This window comes from Ambystoma mexicanum, chromosome 1p (assembly GCF_040938575.1).
Source record: "Ambystoma mexicanum isolate Mex_15411 chromosome 1p, UKY_AmexF1_1, whole genome shotgun sequence".
In the NCBI taxonomy this organism is placed as follows: domain Eukaryota; kingdom Metazoa; phylum Chordata; class Amphibia; order Caudata; family Ambystomatidae; genus Ambystoma; species Ambystoma mexicanum.
In genome coordinates, this window is record NC_090921.1 from 308,266,744 (window position 1) to 308,284,819 (window position 18,076).

Genomic DNA, 18,076 nt, shown 5'->3' on the forward strand with positions numbered 1-18,076 from the left:
ATCGAAACAATCATAAGGCAAGATTATCGACGCAATGTACAAGAAGTAAGAAGGAATAGCAAAGATATAGTCTTCCTTGGGAGCCCCACATTGCAGATGATGAAAAACTATGGCTCAAAACACATTGAAAGCGTTCATCCAAAGAAGTTGTAATAAATGAGAGTAACAAGCCAGAACCGGAGGTAACGTCCGCAAATGATAATGGCTTGGGCACTGGATACGCCGCAGCCCCCCTGTAGCAGGTGCTCACAATATTGTTGGGAGGGGAGAGGGGGAGACTCAAAGGCACAGTTGAAGTTGGGGGAACTGTGAGGGTGGGGTGTGGGATTGATATGGGAAAGTTGGGTTCTTGCTATGCACAGAAGGTTGGTAATACAAAAAGCACACAGGTTCTAAGCACGAAAAGACTTAAGCATGAAACAGAGAAACATTGGGGGACATACACATTCAAAGTCCCCATAGATAATGGCTAAATCTGAAAAAGGCAGTATTAATGTGCTGAGCTGGAATGTGAGTGGGCCAGGTTCCAAGATCAAGAAAAGGAAGATCATGGCCTATCATGAACAGACAGGCCGCTAAGATAATCTTCCTCAATGAGACCCACACAGTACCCCGACATGGTGAGCGGCTGATACCTAACTGGGGGACTCATCAGTACTTCACAACTTACTCCAGCAGAGCGAGAGGGGCTGCAATACTAATACATAAAACGCTACCCTTTGCTTGCATCAAAGCTGAATGTGACCCAGACGGGAGGTACGTTTTGCTTCATGGAAATCTCTATGATAGGGAAATAGTATTCCTTAACCTTTATGGACCAAATATCGATCATCCAGATTTCTACTCCTCTGTATTTGAAAAGCTAGCAAGATACCCTACGGCCTGGGTGTTATGCGGGGGAGATATAAATACAATTCTGGATGCACAATTAGATCGCACATCACCACAAAATAGAACACTAACCAAAGTAGCACAGACAATACTTACACACATGACAGATCTACATTTAAGGGACGTCTGGAGAACACTAAACCCCAGCAGGAAAGAATACACATACTACTGCACTGTCCATGACATGCACTCCACAATTGATTTATGGCTAATAGATACGGATAGCATGTAATGGATAACAGACTCTCACATACACCCTAGGACCTATTCAGATCACTCCCCGATACAATTGACACTGCAGATCCCGGCCAGGATTAGTGACTGACCACCTTGGAGATTCAAACCTGTGGCCTTAAGAGACCTAGTGTATAAAGACTCAATGGCGCAATATATACAGGACTATTTCGAGATCAATAAACACTCGGGAACAAGTCAGGCTATACTGTGGCAGGCATTTAAGGTATGCTTAAGTGGTCAGTCGATATCCACAGAGGGGGGACTTCTCAAAGATATTCAGGCTAGATTGGCCAGGTTGGAAACACAATTAACATCACTGCAGGCCCAGTATGCTCTGTCCTCTTCCCCCCACCTGGGTATAGAAATAAAGACTAAATTAGATGAGTTTCGAGAAACAGCTGACCAAGAGATTAGATACTTTGATAGACCCGCAGCAGCGCGTAGATATGGAGAGGGGGAATGCCTGGGAAACTACTAGCTAGAATGGTGCGCAGAGAGAGAGGCCCCACGAACATACCCTGCATACAATTAACAGATGGTACGATGTCAACAGATCAGAATAAATGGAAAGAGACATTCTACACATTCTATAAAGACTTATACTCCCCCCAGTGTTCTGTATAGATGCTGAGATAGAAGAGTACCTCTCCCAGATACCGACAACGCTTATAGCAGAAGCGACTAGGGAATCGCTGGAGGAACCTATAACAGTGGCTGAAATAAGTGAAGCAATAAAAGCTCTCTCCAACGGGAAAGCCCCGGGCTCCGATGGGCTGGGAGCTGAATTCTATAAAGAATTCAATCAACTACTGGCCCCCAGACTACATGCCGTCTGGATGGAAGCACTGGATAAGGGCGAACTCCCAGAAACTACTAGAGAAGCAATAATTACACTTTTCTTAAATCAGGGAAACCCCTGGGAGAATGTGGTTGTACCGGCCATTATGCTTAATAAATACCGACGCCAAGATCCTAGCAAGAATACTAGCGACTAGACTCACACCACTGATGCCATATATGGTACATGAGGACCAGGCGGGATTTATAATGGGTAGATCCACAGCAACAAATATAAGAAGATGTCACCAAATAATAGCCACGATCCCCCGTGCAACTCAAGGTATAGCTGTCTCCCTAGACATGAGGAAAGCGTTTCACACAGTCTCCTGGCCCTTTCTCTTTGGAGTGCTACGAAACTACGGGTTCGGCCCACAATTTATAAAATGGATCCATATACTATACACACGTCCCTACGCGAGGATCAGAATCAACGGATCCCTCACAGACATACTGGAACTGTTGGGTGGCACCAGGCAGGGTTGCCCACTCCCCCCATTACTCTTCGCTCTGGTTATAGAGCCTCTAGCAGACATACTCAGATCACGTTACAGCACGTTTGGGTTAAGGCTTGAGGGCAAACTCCAAATTATAACATTGTACGCGGATGACATTCTATTATATCTTAAGAATCCGGATTGTACACTTCGCAGGGTACTGGCAGAGGTGGGAAAGTTTGGTGAATACTCAGGGCTCACAGACAACACTCCACAACCCCAAAATCTACATGGTCTTATATGGAGCCCGATACACATTATCTATTTAGGAGCTCACATAGCCAGAACTGGCCAACTTTCCCGTGCACTGAACTATACTACATTAGCAGATGCACTATGTGTAAAACTGAACCGTTGGAATGCGCTTCCCATATCATTGGCCGGGAGAAGATAGCCTTGATTTAGCACGGTTCCAGTATGGCCCGGCCACGCTCTGTTCTCCAAAATTAACAGCGCCTGCATAACATTTGTATGGGGAGGACATCCTAGACTGAGTTGGAGGGTATTAACAGACACATATCCCAGAGGCGGGCTGATGGCACCGGATATGGAATTGTACTACCTGGCAGCGCAGGCTCACATGCGGCTGGGTGGGCCACATGCTTTCTTAACCCTGACCCCCCACCCCCCTCATTAAGGGAGCGCGAAGCAATGCTGGTTCTGCCTAGGATAACTAAGCCCGCCCCTAAACAATACAACACGACAAACCCATCCAAGGTTACTATCACGGCATGGTCCAGAATTGCCGATTTATTCAGATCCAGTAAGCTATATCACCGGAGTCTGCCAATATGGCGGAACCCACATACACCATTCGCCATTGACAGTGAAATGGTAATACATTGGAGTGCTAGAGGAGTTACCCACTGGGGACAGTTGTTCCCGGATCATAGCTTCCTCCAATGGAAGGACATTAAAGATGTAGTAGGTAACACAAATGCGCATAAGCAGCAATACCATAGGGTGGTGGCTCTCGCACAACATATATTCCCAAAATTCCCGGAGGAACCTGAGATAAACATGGCACTAGGTTATATATTCACAGGAGGGACCCAGAAAATAACTGCCTCCGCTCTTTATAAAACTATAATAGAAACACGCCCTGTGGTAACTCACATAGCTATGGGCAAGTGGAAATGCGACCAGGGGCAACTGATAGAAGACCAAGAATGGTCCCGGATCTGTGCGACGACTAAATGGATATCTTGTAATTCAAGATTCAAATTGATTCATTACAAAATAGTTCATAGAACACATTACACACCGTCCAGACTCAAGCAAATATATCCCACCTCGGCGGGAACCTGCCCAAGATGTAACTCGGAAAATGCTAACATATTTCACATGTTATGGGACTGTGCTGAGTTGAGACAATACTGGTCAGAGGTTTGCGAAGCATTGGATAAGATGGCAGACCAACAATGGTATGGACACCATGGATCTGCATGTTGGGGGCAGAAGGGAAAATGGAACCAACGTAGCAGAAATTATTGAACCTAAGCCTGCTAATAGCGAAAAGGGTCATTTTAATGAAATTGAAGAATGCGCAATCACCCAAAATAGAGGACTGGAACAGAGACATGGTGTGGGTTAACAATACTGAAGAACTGTACATAGACTCCGTCATGCCCCCCTGTAGACCCAGAAACATATGGTCGGGATATAAGCAATATCTGGCAGAGCTGACAGACCTCGAAAACCTGAGCACTGAGGAAAGTTGACCTGTATATGTTTTATGCTCGATTAACCGAATGTTATAAATGTATGTGCATAACCGGTGTGAAAATATAAATAAAGTTGTTAAAAAAAAAAAACAGGTTGAGGATTGGAGTGAACACACCAAACTACCCAACCTGCCTTCACAGACCCATAGGCTTTGTCAAAAGTTGTGGGTCACCACACAATTGGAGGATGTGTGTTGAGGAACTAACCATACCACAGAAGTAGATATGAGTTTGAAACATTGATAGAAACAAAATACCTATAACGACTGCATCACTTCTAAGGTTACTCACCAGATAACATGTTCATGTATAGAAATATACATGCGAATGATACAAATGTGCATAACTGAGCACAAAAGTTGCATCCATACAAAAGCTAGGACAGCACACCTAGTCCCAAACTTAACTGAGCTACAGCATAGTGAAGGAAGATGATTTTGAGTAAACTGTGTTCATGTATTTCAAGAATGGATGAACTCAGACAGGAGGCTCCACGAGAGGGAACAGAGGTTAATTTATAAGACTAGAAGCTATGCAGTTGGTCTCAATGAAGACATCTAATAGGCCTAAATCCTTGCCCACAAGTAGTGTTAATACCAAATCCATATGTGGTCCAGATTGGTATCCAGCTCAGTTCATATGAAAAAAGACTAGGGGCCTCATTATGACCTTGGAGGGCCCGGTATTTCCCCATTCAGGGACCCCGGACCCGGTCCATCCCCGTTCCTATTTGAGCCACCATAGTGCTCAATGGGAATGGGGAGCATGCTAACAACGGGCCCGTTATTGATGGGCCCATTGTTAGCATGCTTGGCCGCTCGCGGGATCCGCTAAGGACGTCTGGTAAAACTAGGCGTCCTGAGCGGGTCCCGCAAGCGAACCTTGTAATAGGGTGGTAAGGGGTTAACGGCTCCGGCACCTTTACCGGTGCCGTTAGCCCCTTACCGCCTTCTTCGTAATGCGGCCCTAGACCTTCATATTCCCACGCACTAATGTACCCATAATATTCGCGCTAATGTACCCTTCATAGGTACCCAGCAATAGTTCTCTCTTCTTTAGAGGCATATCTCCCTGCTTTATTGCATGCATGGATGAATGCATGCATGGATGTTTTTGTCCAATATTGAGATAGCAACTATCGTTCCACAACATGGCCCTCCACGCCTTACTGCAATAGCAATATGGCGGCCTCCACAAACATGAAGCCTTTCCCAAGATGACCCCCTTCCAGTCATGGTTCTTTGCCTTCCTGGTTCATGATGTGATAGAGGATCCTAATGAGTCACTGAAACCAATGACGGACTGCAATCATAAATCAGCCCATTGTACTTAAGAACATTCTTTCCCCGTCCTCTCCTCCACATAGAGATGCCTGGTGCACGGTGGAGGAACGTCTCCCTCATCCTTCAGCAGAACCCAAATGATCCAAGGACCACTAAAGAACAAAGGTACTTCTTCTTCCGAAAAGGCTCCCATAGCTTCACCCAGAGCCACACCACTAGATGCAGATCAACACCTGACACAAATTACCTTATCCTCGTCATTTATTTGTCAGGGATCGTTTATTCAAAATGCCCCTGAAAGAGTCACTCTGCACAAATTAAAAGGAAGATGAATTGGGTAACACCATACATCAACTCTACATGATTCCTCTACTATTGTCAATACAATAACTTGCAATTGTATCAACAATGGCTAAACGTGAATACCCTCTATGTTCTGTTAATTCCATTTACAAGTTCCATATGCAGTGTCCTCCGAGAGACCCCCGGACGGCCCATAGAGCTGAGGTTTGCTCCGAAGTACTTTAAGATGAGATAGCTGCACCTTTGAGATGGATGGGGTGCACATTTATTACTCCAACACCAATCAATAAGGACAACTCAATGGTTTGGCAAAGGGAGTCCGTTTAATGACAAGTACAAAAAACGGGGAGTCATGGAAATCAGCAGTGATGCGATAGTCCGTCTCGCTTCAACTCCAACGAACTTCATACAAGCAGTGACATTTATACTCAAAACTCGTCATAATTGACGTGTAACACTCAAAAGTTAACATGCAATTCTATTGGTTAGGAAAAGCTAACTTTAATATAGGTACTATATCTGTATATGGTAATGGAGTCAAGGGATTGGGCAAACACTGTCAGGTGGGTGTCTAAGCCCTTCCTTCAAATAAGACTACTGTAGACGTCACTAAAAGTACAACGACCCATTGGTTCTATTAACTATAGGACCCTGGATTATTTGGTCCATTATGATTGGGATGGCACCAACCCCATGCATTAATTTCCACTTTGCTTAGCAGCACGCAGAACGGTCAGCCAGGTGCAGGGTGCCCCCTAGTTACCCAGCCTTCCTCCAATTAAGGTTACAATCAATCATCGCTTCAGCAACTATGTGTTAATTATTTTACTGTGGTTGGCCTCGAAACTGCATCTTCTGTCTGGAAATGTTCTGATATCTCTGCCTGGGTGGATGCCAAGCGTAGGTGTGAACCTGTGCTCCTTCTCGCTCGGCTGGTCACGTGCTACCTTCACCATGAATTTGTCTAGTTTCTCTCAATTTGTACATTTAATTCTTATTCAGCTTGCCACCTGCCTATGCCTCCTTATCTCGACCCTTTCGAAGACAGGATATTCTGTTCTTAAGTTTCAATTATATGTTGCTACTCTTCGTTCCTTCTATTGGTATGACCTTGGCTCTCCTGGCACGAGTTGCATCTGCTGAGTTTCGATTCATCCGTCTCTTCTCGTTTTGCTTAGAATATGAACCTTGGCTTATTTGGCCTCTAGTAACCTGAGTTGATTCTGCTTTTCATGCAAAGTGGAATCGCACTTACAACATTGTGCTTCATTTTGAGGTAGATTATGTATAATGGTGCTTACCACACTATTCTTCTACTTAGCATAGCAAGCCGCACTGTTTTCTTAGCTTTCTTGCGGTTCCAAGCATATTTACAGGTGTTAGCTGGTTGAATATCTCCATCCTGCTCACAGCTTAAGCTTCTTTGCATTTCACCCTTATTCTCTCCTTGTGGGTTCACAATATCTTTATTCATGGCGTTTTGGCTCTGTGTGTCATTTTTTGGTTGTCATTTCTTACATATGTGAGTCTGTCCGGGCCCTTGTGACATCACCATTCGTCTTCCATTAAGGATTTTTTTGTTTCTTCCGAGATGGTACGTAAGCACTCTTCATTTTGTCTCATATGCTTGTAGGGTTTTCTTAATGGATACCTTACTGTCCATGGTTTTCTGGGTACTGGGACTTCAATAGGCATTGTTCTTCTTATAGGTACTGGGCAGAGCCCTACTGCGGCTCTCTGCTGGTTTATTTGCTCATCATACATCACATATCTCGGTGTGAATGTTCCTGTTACTTCAAAATGGGCGACTGGAGTCCAGGCTTTATTCGGGACCTCCTCGACACTCCCCTCTCCGGGAGATTCATCAACCACTTTCACCTCCGTCTTCGGATTCAACGTACTTAATTCTTCTGTGTTTATTTTTACTCCATCGCCTGGGTTTTTTCCTTCTTCAGCTTCTGGATCTATACATGATGGTTTGAAGAAGTGTCTCTTTGGAGTCCATATCTTTATTACTCCTTTCAGGCTTCCTGCCATTCTTACGTTTTCATCTTTATTCCATGTCATGAATTGACATTGTCCATACAGTAAACCCATCTTCCCACATAATTTTTGTGCTTCCTGGGATAGAGAAACTTTGTTCCTTCTGGTGCGTGAATGCTGGCCTTCACAAAGACTCTTTTTTTTCTTCATCAGTCAGGTCTTTGGGCTTCAATCCTGACTTGACATCAATCATGATCTTCATCCCTATGGCTTTCGTCGCAGTTTTTTGGCATTGCGAGATTATTATCTTGATAACACAAAATCCTAGTAATATCATTACTAGCAGGGCTCCCAAGAACTTGAATGCATCTGCCATCCATTGTGGAACCCACGAAAACAGTGTTCTAAACCAGCTGTCATCATCAACTTTGTTGGTTTCATTGATCACCTGGTTCTGCAGGTTTGTCATCATACCTATAGCTTCTGTTAAAGTTCCATTTTCCTCATCGTGAGAAGGTATAAATGTGCAACATGATTCTCCAATTTTTGCACAAACGCCTCCATTCATGGCTGTGATCATGTCAAGGACATATCTGTTCTGGAGAGTCATCAGTCGGATGGCTCTGAACTCTTGCTTAATCGCATTGAATCCTTTTATGGTCGTGTTGATCGTCTGCAGTAACTCCCATCTGGTTATCTGCAACCATTTAGTATTTACTCAACTTGGATTCTTGCCATAAAAATTGTTGTGAACACTGATAAGGTGAGGCCAAACAGCCTGTGTTCATACGGGATTGCATGAAATGCTTCTTCTGATTTAGAAGAGAAATAATGTTCACTCTTCATTCGCGTCAGCAGTTCCATGGATCTTTTCTTCCTCAGGTGAGCATCTGCTTTCGGGAAACTGTCAATATTCAGGTCACTTTTCGGATCACCAATGCGGGAACGTGAACGTTCACTATCGTGGATATGCCTCTCCAGTCTCTTGGTAGTCTGATGTATCCCTTGAATCTGCATGCCCAATAATGATCCATAATTACTGCAGTTCCATGCACCAGCCTCGGAGCATCAAAGACTCGTCCACAGTTCTGATTCTCTCCCATCTTTCTTTTGCCGTTATTTCTGAAACAGAACTTTGGGCTTTCCAGTGGGACTGTCGACAAGGGTCCTCCTCTGTCTTCTACCCATGTTAGTAGATTTGCAAGTTTTGCCCATAATGGCTTGCAGCCATTCTGAACAATATCAAGTTTCTTTGTAGAGTCCGGTGATCATCCATGCTCTGCAAATCACCACTCCTTTTTCCCATCCGTCTGGTGAAAGCACAGTTCCCCAAATCTGCTTTTGGGCTCTGTTCTTCCACTTTCGAGCTTCCTCTGGAGTTTTTCCTTGGACATTTAGTCTTGGGTTCACTTCCCATCTTATTCCTGCTCCTTTAACTCCAGGCTTCTCGTACCTGATCACATGATTCCTAGTATGAGCTCTGTTTCTTGTCTTAATGTCTTGAACATAATCATCTTCATCGGGATAGGTTGTGTCAGTTGCCCTTATTAGAGAAGCGTCACTTCCCATGAACTGGCCTCTAGTTTTGGACATGGCTACGTGTGAAAGACAGTGGGCCTCATTCGCGGTTTGGAGCTAACCATGGAGTAATTAGCTCCATAGTTGCCTCTGAAACCGTCCCAAATCTGGCATGGTGAATGGAGTAATTACCGGTCCATTCCAGGGTTGGAGGGACCGGTAATTCCCCTTTACCTTTTGCCCTTCCCCATTGCCATTTCTGCCCCATAGGGCTCAATGGGAATGGGGAAGGAGGTAATTACGGCACCGTAAATTACGGTACCGTAATTACCTCCGAAGTACCTTTGCGGGTCCCGTACTTAAATCCTGCTAAAAGCAGGAGGTAAGGAAGGACCCACAAAGGGACCTCGGAATATGGAGGTAAGAGATTACCGGCATCGGCACCCTTACCGGTGCCGGTAATTCCTTACCTCCAAGCTCGGAATGACCCCCAGTGTGCTGTCTGGACATCAATCTAGACAGCTACAAAGATTTTGGATTTCCCTATGCTGTATGGTAGGAGGGCACAAACAAAGCATTCCCCTTCTGAATTCCGTCTTCCAACGTCTTTCATGTGCTGTACCAAATGTTGTTTCCCAGATGTGCTGTGCTGTCCAGGTAGTCGTTCAGTTCATTGTCATCTCCATGCATGCTTCTCTTTATTCTTAGTGTTTTCCTGTAGTTGGCTATGACAACATCTCTGAATGCGTCTGTATGGCTCTTTCTTGCTGGAGGATTCTCAGGTATCCCAGTCCATGGTGCAGGCCTCCTCATCTGCGCCATTTGAGTTGACCGAATTCTGGAAGCTCTCTCCTGTTCCTCAGGTAGTTCCTTCTTTCTGGCTAGGAATGTTCGGATCCATACTGGCATAGGTCTAGTATATTGTACTGTGGAACTGGTACTTGTCCCTTGTGTTGGAATATATGCTTGGCAATACAGTCTCTGCGGTTTTGTTCTTTAGGTCCTCTTGTATTTTCCTTGCTCTGGCTATGAACGGAAATAATGAGTCTACTATCAGTTGTGTCCGTGCAGAGAGTTTCTCTGAGTTGGTTCTTAATTTCTTGAGGGTTTCAGATACACCTGCTTCTGTTGGCTTTCGTTTGAACTCTTCTCGTTTTCTCACAACATCTGCTGTGGAGTTTCTTATGGCAGGCAGTCTCTTCTTTTCTACTGTTTTGGTTTGTGGTTCTGCAGTCATTGACACTAGGCCTGTTTCGTGTGCATTCAGGGTTTGCGTGCGTGTGGTTGTCAAAAATCTTTCTCCATTCACTCCTTGCCGACCCTGTCTCCGGCTTTTCTTTTTGTTTGTTACCACAAGTGTGTGAGTATCATTGCTAATCACATCCACATCAAGTTCATTCATTCCTCCATCAGATCTTCTAGAGACTGGAATGACTATATAAGGTCTGGGTGCTTTTGTGCGTTTAATGCGTGCATCATTAGCTGGGTGCACTGGAATTGGAACACTTTGTGCACTAATGAAAAATGCAGTTCTGATCGTTAATGACAGTAAAACAATAATGAATATGATACACAGATACATTATTCCCTTGTATGTCAGGCGGCAGCATTTACTTCCAGAGAAGCGTGGTCACCTCTCCTCCTGTGGGAGGACTAGATTGCTGCTCTGCACCCCCATCTTGATCATTCGCCAAATGTCAAATTTATTGTATTGCCTTGACCAATATCGTCTTCAGAGTTCTGTGTTTAAGAGTGTCAGGTGCTCCACAAATGTCCCCCCTTTTGCGGGTGATGGATTGTCTCTTATTTCAGGATACAGTTCCTTTGCTAGACTATGGAAAGAATCAAATGAAATAACACTTCTGGAATCCTTTTACTGTGCATGTTCAAAGTAAGTAAGCTCCCAGTCCACTCCTCGGATTTGCATCAGCCCTGAGGACATATTATGTGCAGATCAGTATGAAGAAAAAAGGACAAAATAATAACAAGTATAATAAGTGAAATTCTTGACACTGCTTCCTCGATCTGTCCCTCGGTGGAAGGTTTTTAGAATCTCCTCAGATAGCTCTCTTGATGTTTTGAGAGCTCTATCTGTAACACGATTCCATGCAGGAGCATGCCCATCTGTGCAACATTAGCCGGATCTCTGATGAATGTGAGGATGTCAACATCGATCGGTCGTCTCCCCACTACCTCTGGAAAGTCAGTAATTAGACGAAAAAGGAAATTGCGAGCCAATATGCTGTCTTCTAGTGACAGGGACATTCGTTCTGTCTTGCTGAGGTTCTGGATTTTATGCTTTCTCTTTATTGTAAACAATTTCTGCACTGTCCGGTCGCATGGAGTGCGACTAGGATCACTATTCTATTTAAAAGTTGGCTTAAATGTTCTGTATTTGCTGGGTCTCAAAGAAACATGAGTGTATCTGTTGTTCTTCCGATAAGAGTTGGACAATCTTCGATTATATGAAAGAACAATGTGTTGGTAAACTCATTGATTTCCGACTGTGTTTGAGACATTTGGTTTCTCCTCACTGTACTCCGGAAGTAGGAGAAATTGTTCCACAATGACACTGAGCAGTTGTCTTATTGTCTTTTCATTTTCAGGATCTTGAAGAAAGTCAGTGACATTGGTGAGCCTTCCTACCAATGATGGGTATGATCTTAGCACTAGATCAAAATAGGAGACCACATCCTTGATGATGTCGCTACTGCGGGACACCATAAGGGATTCCGAATAGGGTCTCGGTATGGAATGAGTTGGGATATTGTATTTGCTTCCATTGTAAGTGTCCTCGGTCAAAATTTGGCATATTCTTTTCTCATCAAGGCTTAAGTGGGCCTCAGTCCAAAGTTCAGCAGTCAACAGACTGTGTTGTGGCTTATATGTGCAATTTTTCTTCTTCAACTAGGATGCACAGAGTGGCCATTTTTTATGTCCTTATCCCCTTTTTTGCTTAGAAGACGTGTCCAATTTAAGCCACAACTTGCAAAAAGTTCTTTATCTTTGTCTGGCTGGTCATGCGGCCCTCTTCCTCGTCAAGGATCTTGTCTGCAATTGCTGTGGTTCTTCCCCGTCGCTCATCGATTCCTCTCATTGGGGTGCAGGCAGGGGGCCTTCTCCGATGTAGGGTTTGATATCGCTGAGGAAAATCCACGTTCTCCTTCCTTGTAGTTTCACTGCGGATTGGGAGCAGTCCTCCACTGTGAAAGGACCTTTGAATCTTGGCTCGTCCCACTTTTTCCTTGTATGATTCCTCACAAGGACGGCATCTCCAGGGAAGACGGATGGAACACGTAAACCTTGAACTTGGTCTGTTGTAGTATCTCCTTCTGTGTTCTGTGCTGCCCTGCACACTTTTGTCATCGCTGCAGCTGGTCTGAAATTACATTAAGGCAAGATGTCATGCAGCCAGATAGTTTTGCATTTCTGACCCTAAAATTTCTCCTGTTGACTGGGCATCACATCTAGCTCTATCTCGGGGTGTCAAAGGAGTTCTCATTCTTCTTTCTGTGGCTATCTCGTGTGGCGTAAAATGATGATCGGAACCGGGTTGGTTCCGAAGTGCATACAGTGCCAAAGGAAGGCAGTGCATCCATCCCTTCTTTAGGGTAAGCTTCAACTTGGCTATCCTTTCCTTTAACAAGCTGTTGAGCTTGTCACAGATCCCATTACCTGGTGGATGATACACCGATGAGAACTTGTGCTTTATACCAAGCAGCAAGCTAATCTGTTCAAATATCGTATTAACAAAGTGAGGGCCATTATCTGATCTCATGACCTCGCACACCCCCCACCTGGGAAACACTTCCCTCACTAAAAACGTGGCCGCACCGGTAGAGTCTGGGTGTGTACATGAACCTGCCTCAATCCATCTAGAGAATGGACACACCACAACAATTAAATATATGTGCCCGTTACATACTTGAATCATGTTGACGCCCATTTGGCCTTGGGATGACTCCTCTCATTACTTTTAATGTGTGCTCAGCTGCGAATTGCTGGCAAATTATAAAGTTGACTATAAAGAATGCAACGTGCTCAGCTAAATTCGGTATGAACCAGTCTTCAGTGAGCGTTGCTGCTAGATTCTCTTTTGTCATGTGCGCAGGGTAATGTAACTGCTCCAGCGTTACATTTATAATGCTGTCTTGTCACCACAAGATGTCCAAGGGGTTTAAAGAACACCCTCGACGTTTCCAAATATTCTTTTCTTCCTATCGTGCCTCCCCTTGGAGTTCCATTACCTGTGTTTCCCCCTAAATTACTGTAACTTTCAGATGCAGTTTGTGTAACCACCAGTCTCTCGTTGGCATGGATAACTTCCACTGCCATGATCGTCTTACTTTTGGATTGCATACTCTTGGCTTCTGTGTCTGCTGCTTGATTTCCGTGTGAGATAAAAATCTGTCCCTTTCATGTGGGCGGTGCATTTCATGACCGCTATGCCCACTGGGAGCTGTAATGCCTTTATCAGCCCATCCAATAAGGCTGCGTGCGGCACTGGCATGCCATCCGCTCAGAGGTAGCCCTTCCTTTTCCAGTGCGCTAAGCATGCATGCACTGTTGACGTCACATAGGCGGAGTCACTGTTCACTGTTACTTCCTGGTCTGCGTGATTCTCAATGGCGAGTATCAACACCAATAATTCTGCAGCCTGTGCTGAATAATGAGATGGTGTTCATGCACAAAGAAGCACTCGAAATTCTCCATTTGCGGTATGTTTCTTTACAGCAACGCCAGTGCATCTTTGTCCGTCACCTTCATAGATTCTTGAAGACCCGTCAATGAAGATGGTCTCACCTTCTGCAAAGGCATTTTCTTTCACCCTCTGAATTTCATCATAGAATTCTTCATAATTTGCCCAGTCATGGATCTGCTCTCCTTCAGTGAGTGGCTCTGCTATAAACATAGCTGGGTTCACTATCTTACATCGGACTATTTTAATCAGTGGATTTGATATGATCACTTCATCATAAGGAGAAGCTCTCTGAGATGTCAGTGTGCCCTTTGGTTTCTGTAGAATGGCAAATAGTGAGTGCTCGACGTACAACGTCATTGAGCATCCCATCACAATGGTTGTAGCTTTCTCAATGGCGAACGCTGCGGCAGCTAAACTTTGTTCGCAAGGAAAATGACCTCTCATTACTCGGCCCAAATTCCCACTGTAGTATGCCAGGGGCTTGTATACAAACGTGGTTCTCTGTGTGAGTACTGCTGTCATAACGCTGCCATTTGTGTGCGAAAGCATGTCAAATTCTTCTGCATAATTAGGGATCCCTAGAACTGGTGCTGTGCAAATGGCTTTTTTGAGTTCAGAAAATCCTTTCTCCATGGTCTCAGACCATTCAATCTTTTCTTTCGTCACTTGGGCCTTTTTTAGAGCCTGAAGTAAAGGCTTAGTGTAAGGGCTATAGTCGAAGACCCATGCCCTAACATAGTTGCATAGGCCTAGAAAGCTCTGCATCTGTTTTATCATGTGTGGCGTAGCCGTGTTCAGTATGGTTTCAGCCCTTTCTGGGGTCACTCTCTTTCCCTCATGTGAGATCATTTCTTGTTGACAGTATTGTAACTTTTCCTTGTCAACTTTACATCATTTCTCAGCCAGTATAGACAATAGCTGAACAGAATCATGCCTGCTTGCTCTTCTGTGGTGCTGCAGATTAAGATGTCCTCCACGTATTGCAGGATGACACTTTCTAATGCAATATTGCTCAAGTCCATCTGCAGGACTCGGTTGAAAATAGAAGGAGACTCACAGTACCCCTGTGGCAGCCTCATGCTTTTCAGACGCATTTGTCTGAAGGTGAATGATGTCAGATCCTGTGAATCGTGGTGCAACGGGATTGAGATAAATGCATTTTTCAAGTCAATCACCGTGAAATATTTTGCCTCAACGGGTATGTTACATAGAATTGTAGACGGGTTAGGGACTAGAGGGAACTCGGCCTCAATAATATTGTTTATTGAGTGTAAATCCTGGATTAGCCTCCAAGACCCCCCTTTTCTTTTTTTCACAGGGTAAACTGACGTATTGCATGATGACTCTGATGTCACTAAGATGCCTTGCTTTGTCATAGCCAAAACTGTCTTAAAAATCCCTTCATCTGCCTCTCTAGACATGGGATACAGATCGTCATCGGTGATGTCAGTCACTCGATATCCTTCTTCAATTGCAATTATTGCGCACCATTGTCGGCCCTCGTCCTCATAACCGTCAATCAAGGCCACTCTCCTTCGCACTGCAGCTGTGTGTATCATCAAGGGAAATACTTGTCCCTCCTCCTTGTGCATCGGTATTCTTGGTCTAAATAAGAACTCATCAGGGGTTCTCTCTCATGATTCTGTCTGCAAGGCCTGGCAATCCTGCAATAAGCACACACATACCACATGCTAATATTTCTGGCTCTAATAGTATAGCCCTCATGGCTGTGTGTCCTGCATATGCTCTGATCATTTCTCATACATTTGAATAGTGCATTCCTGGAGGTGAACATATTATGCCCTCCTCCGTAAATGAGATTGTCATGTTTAACTTTGTCATTAAATCTCGACCCAAAATGTTTACTGGGGTCTGCCGTGAATATAGTAATGGCACATTATTTCACATTCTACTATGGGGACTGGAAGTGCATTTGTTTTAAGTGCGATTCCACTTTCCACGAATAGCAGAATCAACTCAGGTTACTAGAGTCCAAACAAGACAAGATTCATATTCTAAGCAAAACGAGAAGAGACGGCTGAATCGAAACTCAGCAGGTGCAACTCGTGCTTTCAATTAGTTTAGTGGTACTGTTGGAAGATCACTTAAAAGTTGTGTTTGCACTAGTTGTCTTTTACCAGGTTTTCCTTTTTGAGGAACAGGGTACATTTTTTAAATGGGTGTGTATAGTGTACATATTCTATTGTATTGTACGATGGAAGGAATGTCAGCCTTGACTTTGTTTGTATCAAAATTGACTAGAAATAGTCCTTCAAGTGTACATAGGTGTGACAGCACTATGTAACTCATGCCTTCTTTAAAGACTGTGATGCCAATGTCAATCAATGCCTGATCTAGGCTTAGACCTTGCGATTTATGTATAGTGACTGCATATGCAAGAGACAGAGAACTGTTCTCTGCGTACATACATGTCTTTGAAAAGAAGGAACTGGGCTGTTGAGCATCCTATCCTTTTCACTTCTGAAAGTTTGTCAAAGTGGATGTTGACTAACCGAATGTTGTTGTCACGTGGGTATGTCTGGAAGCCAACAACTGTACCAAGCGCTCCAATAACTAAACCTTGCTCCATGTCAAGGTTATGCTTTAGCATTACTCTACAGTTTAAACACAATGGGCCTCATTATGATACTGGCGGTAGCCATGCCAGTAAAACCGGCATGGCTGTCACTGGTATAATTTTTTTTCTGACACCTGTGAATTGCCAATTTCCGGGTCATTACGGCCTTGCCGGACCTGGTAATTGCCCATTCAAAGGCTCTGGAAAAAATTCTTTCCATTCCCATTTGAGACCCATAGGGCTCAATGCTAATGGGAAAGCCGGATGCACCGGCGCCATTTTTGAATGGTGCCGGTGCATCCGACATGCTCTGCTTGTGGGTGCCGGAATGTCAGAACTGGCGGGTGAAAATGCACCAGTGAGCAGAACTTGTAGTTTGCCGGTCCGGTAATAACGATGCTGGTAGCTTGCCGGCGCCATTACTACCGGACCGACAAACTTATAATGAAGTCAAATGTTAACATTTTCTCCAAACCAGCAGTGCTGGAAATAGAGTTTTCTAAGCTATTTAGTCATGCTGTGGCTTGTTGACACATAGGCACTGTCATACCGTGCACGTCGAGTTTTTGCACTATTGGTTGCATTTCTTTTTTCAACATTGTTTCATTGAATTGTGCACAGCTTGCTAGGATTGGCATTAATGACATGCATTATACATTTTTGTATGCTAATTGTTCCATGACATCAGTAGCAGATGTGTTATGCCCATATAGCTCATGGATGAGTCTGCTATTTAAGATAGACTGTGCTTCATTAGAAAGCACACCAATCTGAATGCATTTTAAAAATGTTAGCATAGGTGGGATCTGCAGACTGACACATTTTTTGAGTTAGTTCTCTGTATTGCAAATGTTGCCAGAGATTTACATTTCCTATGCTGCTAAGTGTGGTACGGCACAGTTTGTGTCCTAACGTTTTAAAATAGGTTCACATTTCACTGGTGTTAATTGAAGAAGATCTCCAAAAACAATAACTTGGTTTCCCTCAAAGGACCTTTTGCAATCTGAGATGTATCAAAGCCAACCTTAGGTTGGAGACCATGCTCACCTCATCTATTAAGAGCATTTTCATTTGTTTCAGAATTGTACGTAGCTCCATAGCAGCTTCTGCTGAAAGCTTGTGTAGTCTAATTTGTTTTGGTGTTTTGGTGTTCTACTGGAAGGAGTAGCAATCGTTGTAAAGTAACTCCAGCTAAACCTCTGGGGGCAGATACAACCGTTGAAAGCTTGTTGTTTGTAAATTGTTGGAGGAACTTGCTGATGTTTTTCTGATGATTTTTTTTAAGAATGTTTTGCCTGAACCAGCTTCACCGCTTAAATACATGAGTAACAGTTTTATAGTTTTGACAGCTACAAGTATTATTTTCGTGCTGCACACTATGTTCAATTTCCAGGAAAATGCTACACTGTTCATCATTCAGTTGTGATTTCAGTAGAGCAAATTCTGCCTCATTTACAATGAGTGGCTCTCCAAGTGGTTCTTGGCTCCCTGTAAGAGAAGGTTGGCTGCTCTCAAGAGTGTCT